The sequence below is a fragment of the Pogoniulus pusillus genome, chromosome 8 (genome assembly GCF_015220805.1).
Source record: "Pogoniulus pusillus isolate bPogPus1 chromosome 8, bPogPus1.pri, whole genome shotgun sequence".
Lineage (NCBI taxonomy): Eukaryota > Metazoa > Chordata > Aves > Piciformes > Lybiidae > Pogoniulus > Pogoniulus pusillus.
The window spans coordinates 17,905,859-17,911,858 of NC_087271.1; the positions used below are offsets into that span (position 1 = coordinate 17,905,859).

The 6,000-nt window shown below is 51.9% G+C and overlaps 1 protein-coding gene across 4 annotated transcripts in view; it reads right to left on the reverse strand.

Moving 5' to 3' along the window:
- JAK1 (Janus kinase 1) overlaps positions 1-5,711 on the reverse strand; it is an 88,254-nt gene extending 82,543 nt beyond the window's left edge. For 3 of the 4 annotated variants that reach the window (XM_064147409.1, XM_064147410.1, XM_064147407.1), the window contains exon 1: positions 5,526-5,711. The gene's annotated coding sequence lies outside the window, so the exon portion shown is untranslated. The remainder of the gene's footprint in view (positions 1-5,525) is intronic. The other variant, XM_064147411.1, reaches the window with a different exon arrangement.
- Between the last annotated feature and the right edge of the window lie 289 nt (positions 5,712-6,000).

Below are 6,000 nucleotides of genomic sequence, written 5' to 3' on the forward strand. Positions count from 1 at the left end.
TTGCAATCAATTTGCCCAAGAGAAAACTCATCATCACCTTCTTCCAGTAACCCAGAGCACTGTTTCTGGTTTTCAGAAGGATAAGGTGAATGAGGAAAGGAAATACGGCACTAGGTACCTAAAGTGCTGCTAAAGATATTGAGTTGGACTTGTTCATGGTTGTGTTTGATCTTGGAGGTCTTTTCCAAGCTTACGATTCTAAGTGAGTGAGCAGGAAAACACATTTAGGTGCCAAACACCTCAAATGATGCTGAGATTCCACTTTCCTTCTTGGTGAGGTTCAAGCATTTTTATCTTGTCCTAGCAGTAAAAATGAGGTCAGTATTGGGTCCAGTCTTGCTCCACATGCTCATCACCAACCTAAATGAAGGGACAGAATGAACCCAAAGCAAGTTTGGTGGTGATACAAAACTGGGAGGAGTGCCTGAGACCCCATCAGGCTGCACTGTTATTCAGCAATATTTGGACAGGCTGGAGAGTTGGGTGGAAGAGAACCTCATGAAGTTCAACAAGGGTAAGTGTAGGGCCCTGCACCTGAGCAACAACAACCCCCTGCACCAGTACGGGTGAGGTACGGCCCACTGGAAAGCAGCTCCATAGAGGAGGAGTGGGGTGGATAAGTTCACCATGAGACAACAATGATGGCCAAGGCAGCCTAGGATGCATGAAGAGTGTGATCAAGCAGATTGCAGGGAGTCCTCCTCCCCTTCTGTTCTGCCCTGGTGAGGCCACATCTGGAGTGCTGGGTCCAGTTCTGGGAACCTCAGATCAAGAGACAGGCAACTACTGCATAGAGTCCAAGGGAGGCTGCAAAGATGCTGAGGATTCCTGGAGCATCTCTGCGAGAAGGAAAGGCTGAGAGCCCTGGGGCTGCTGAGCCTGCAGAAGAGCAGCCTGAAAGGGGATATGCTCAATGCTCAGCAAGAGATAAAGGACCCATGGAGGGCAAGAGCATGGGGCCAGATTCTTGTCAGTGGTGCCCAGTGACAGCACAAGGGACAGCAAGCACAAACTGGCACCCAGGAGGTTCCATCTGACCAGGAGGAGAAACTGGCTTAACAGCCACACCCAAATAGCATCTGTCATTGGCTCCACGTCGCAGTGGAGGTAATGACAAGTGAATCAGTACTGGGACCAGTCTTGTTCAACATCTTCATCAGTGACATGGACAATGACATTGAGTGCATTCTCTTCAAGTTCTCACCAAGCTGTGTGGTGCAGCTGACATACAGGAGGGAAGGGATCCATCCAGAGGGACCTGGACAGGCTGGAGAGCTGGGCTCAGGCCAACCTCATGAAGTTCAACAAGACCAAGTGGAATGTCCTTTACCTGGGTCAAGGAAATCCCAAGCACTGATACAGGCTGGGCAGTAACTGGCTTGAGAGCAGCCCTGGGGAGAGAGACTTGGAGGTGCTGGTGGGTGAGAAGCTCAACATGGGCCAGCAGTGTGCACTTGCAGCCCAGAGAGCTAACCAGAGTCTAGGATGTGTCAAGAGCAGTGTGGCCAGCAAAGCAAGGAATGCAATACTCCCTCCTATTCCACTCTGGTGAGACCTCACCTGGAGTGCTGCATCCAGTTCTGGACCTCCTGTTACAAGAAAGATCTAGACATGCTGGAACATGTCCAGAAAAGAGCCGCAAGGATGATCAGAGGGCTGGAGCTCTTCTCCTATGGAAACAGACTGAGAGAGTTTGGGCTGTTCAGTTTGGAGAGGAGAAGGCTCCGAGGAGACCTTATTGAGCCCTTCCAGTATCTGAAGGGGGCCTACAAGAAACGTGGTGAGGGACTTTTTAGGGTTTCAGGTAGTGACAGGACTGGGGGAATGGAACAAAACTAGAAGTGAGTAGACTGAGATTGGATATTAGAAAGAAGCTGTGGTAGAGGTGGTAGAAGCCCCATCCCTGGAGGTGTTCAATGACAGGTTGGATGGGACTCCAAGCACCTGATCCAGTGTGAGGCATCCTTGCTCATTGCAGGGTGTTGGAACTAGGTGACCCCTGAGGTCTCTCCCAGCTGTGACAATTCTGTGATTCTATGATTCTGTGGTGTGAGGGTGCTGGAGCCCTGGAGCAGGCTGCCCAGAGAGGTTGTGAAGTCTCCTTCTCTGGAGAGCTTTCAAACCCAGCTGGGCATCGTGACCCTGGGCAAGCTGCTGCGGATGCCCCTGCTTTAGCAGGTGGGTTGTACTGGATGATCTCCAGAAGTCCCTCCCAACTCTTACCATTCTGTGTTTTCTGTATCAGTCCATGACAAGGATTTCTTTGCAACAGGCAGCCTATGAGTATTAACTGACTTACGTGCTTGAACTATAAAGGCCATTTTCTATCAATTCAGCAAGTGTTTGCCATTACCAGTATCTGAAACCTAATTGCATTTGAAGTGCTTTAGAGACCTAGAGCAGTTCTGAGTGTGTTTACAGGAAAAATACCCAGTCTTTAAGAAACTGCAAACAACAGGCTACAAAAGAACAACTGGACTACTGCAAATTTACCATCCAGAGGAAAACACTCTGTCATTTTTAATTGCTCTTGGACACAACAGGAGTCAGGAACCAAGACACAATTCAGAGTTGCTGCCATTTCTGGCTCCCAAGTTCTCCTAATGATCCTTTTCACATCTGAACAGTCTTAAGGGTTTGGGTTTAACGTGTAAGAGCTTTAACCTCTCAGAACAGTACAAACATCTTCCTCTTTACGTGAGCACAGGCAGAGCAGCTGTCTCTTGCGCAATTCGTGCTCAACACAGCACAGAGATTCAAGGGTTCTCCAGCTGGCTTTATGCTATATTTTGAACCTCTGTTTCTCAAACCAGGTCGAGCAGCAGCAAGGTGCCAAGAAACCTAAGGTCAGTTCTGCAGGTGAAAAAAAGTGTTGCACCTTCAAACTGAGGCAGGATGAGAAGGTACGTGGTAGGAAGGAGGTGAAACCTTCCTGCCCACAGCAGCAAGCATCACTGTCAGGATGCTGCCTATGAAAATGGATTTTTTTCCCCCCTCTACACAAAAAAGGGAAGCTGGTTTCTGTGAATTCATTCTTTTATTCCCAAGACTGCAAACTACTACAGAAGTGTTCATCTGAACTTAGTGATTTTGGTTTCGTTTACTCTCCCAAGCAAGAATCCTGGACTACATTCAGCCTCATAAGAGTGAAGGTAAAAGAATTACAAGAAAGTATAAATTAGAAATTCTGTTCAACTGCAGAAAATATGAGGTTAAAAGGTATGCTGATTTTACTCACTAAGTCTCTTCAGGCACACTTCAGCTTTGTGTTCTGCAATTGACACAGCTTTGCTTTCCAGAGCTTTCCTATTAGATATTCTCTCCAGATCCAACTTCCCATTTGTTTTGCAAATAAACTCACACAACAGACAAGTCCATTTGGTCACAGAGAAACAGCATATTCCCACATGGTTCAAGATTTACAGAATCTACTGCTCGATGTAAGCCACTTTAAAATTAATTCTTGAACATTTTTGCAGTGCAGAGTTTAGGAATTCACAAACTTCAAGTTGATCTAGTTCTGTACTTATATTCTTGTGCAAATTCAAACCCACACGCCTCAGATTGTTACAAGAGTTTTCACCTAACCTTTCCCAAAGGTCAAATGTTTGCAGTTTTGTGCTCTCTGAGCATAGCATAGCCTGTGTTCCACTGGGCTTTGGGGCATATCGCTTGCACATTCAGAGAGTCACAGAATGGGCTGGAAGGGATCTTAAAGACAATCTAGTTGCAAGCCCCTTGCCATGGGCAGGGACACCTCTCACTAGAATAAGTTGATCAAGACCTCATCCAACCTGGCCTTCAACATCTCCAGAGAGGCAGCATCCATAACTTCCCACAGCAACCTGTTCCAGCGTCTCACCACACTCACAGGAAAATAATTTCTTCCTAATCTCCAGTCTAAATCCATCCTCCTCGAGTTTCAATCCATTCCCTCTCATAAGGAGAACTAAAAACGCATTGACAAAAACACTTGTAAAAATCTCCCTGCGACTGCTAAGTTTTTACACCACGAGTGACAGCAAGAGCCTGATGAGACCTGCTGTTTGCTGAGAGGCAGCCAGCATGTCCTCAAGCGGCTCTGCGCTTCAAAGCACCTGTCTCCATGTCACCTAGCACAAACCCAGATCAAGGTGCAGCTTCCTGTGTGTTTTAAACACAAGTGCCAGGAGGAAATGCCTCCTGCTCCCCTTATATGGGTAAAACTGAACACTGAGCTTCAGCAGCCCTGCAGAAAGCGGTACTAGCGTGCCCAGGGTCCACTCGAGAACAGAACTGCAGGCAATCTTCTATGAGCAACCTCAGCTGGGCTGGTGGCAGTTAATTTTAAACACCGACATGACTTTGAATTATTTCTATCTCCCACTAAAAAAGCAACCACCAAAGAAAAGCACAAGCTTTCTCTTACTGCACCTGTTTAGCCTCCGGGTCTCTATGCCTCAAAACACAGTTACCCATCCCTAAGGCAGCCATCCCATCAGCCAGTTTCCTCCTACAGGTGGACTCCGTGTCTGTTTAAACAGAGCTGGGTCCAGCCTCTCCTGCCACATCGAGTGACTGCCATATTGTCTTCCTGCCATCAGCTTACACGGTTAGCAGTGGGGGTGATGCACTTCAGACTCCATGTCCTGGCTCTCCCCACACATGAGCTTTCCGTACGTGTTCTGCAAACACCAGCGCCAGAGGATTATCCAAACAACACAGCAATTGTTTTCGCACGCTCTGTCTTCAGGTGCGAAGGTGGAAAGTTCACCATAACTTGTCAACTGCCAGGTTGACTCCTTCACGTCCCTGTGTGTCCTCTGGGGTGGAAGACACCCAGCTAAGAGGTGACCTGCCTACACGATGGCTGTCACCGCCCTTAGGGGAAGGAGCACCTACAGAAACGGGCGGAAAGCTGTCAAAAAACTGCTCCTATCCCCACACAGCAAGCCATGCCAGACTAAGAGCTAGACGCCATCAGTTTTCCCAAGCCCTTTACCTGCACAGAAGTGCAAGGCAGCAGTATTTCTAAGCGGCTCCACTGGAAAACACCGAGGAGACTCACGGAGGGTCCGGGCTCACTCCTGAGCAACTGGCTATGTTTTAAACGTCACCCATTCCCACCAGCTGCTCAGCTCCGCTTTCTGCTATCACCAAAACAGGACCTTCCTCCCCCGCCGCGACTGCCCAGGACTCGCCGAAACGTGGCTCTCAAAACTCCCTTTCCCAGCCCGGCACCGCCAGCACGACGTCGTCCCCCGTCCGCTCGCCGGCCTCTCCCCCCGAGGTGAACCCTGCGGACACGCACACCGCAGCCCAGCCACAGGCCCCGGGCCCGACCGCCGCAATGAGTCCGGGAAAGGGCCAAGGCGGCCGCCGGAGGCAGCCCCGCACCGCCCCCGCGCTGTCGGCCATCTCGGGCGCTTTCCCCAGGGAGAAGTGCCCGCCGCCGCCGCGCCGCCCTCCTCCTCGGCTCCCCTCAGCCCCGCGCCCGGACAGGGAGGCGCAAGACCCTTCCCCGGCCCCCTTCACCGCTTCCTCACCGGGCGTAAGTCGGGCGACGGAGCGGCGCGGGCGTGCCGCTCAGCCGCGACCCTGAGGGGCGGCACGGCCTGGCCCGGCCCGACCCGGCCCGTCCCGCTGCGTCCGAGAGCGAAGCCCGCAGGCTCTCAGCAGGAGCAGGGCGGCGGTCCCCGCACGGCAGCGACGACCGCCTGTGGAGCATGCGCCGCGCCGGGCCCGCCCGGGGGTGGCGACGAGCCGCGGCAGCTTTCCGCCTCTCGCCGCCCACGCTGAGGAGGGTGATGGGGAGGCGGCTTTGGGCTCAGAGTTAGGCGGCTGTGGTGGGGGGCAGCTCCGCCGGTGAGTTTTCCCGGTTCAGGTGGGCGGCAGGATGGGGTCGGTGCAGGCGCCCAGCGGCTACCGAGCGCCGGCGGGGCAGCCCTGACTCGGCCGCAGGGATGTGTCTGGAGCACGGGCAGGGTGAACGCTAGGGAGGTGTAATGCGAGGTGAAGAGA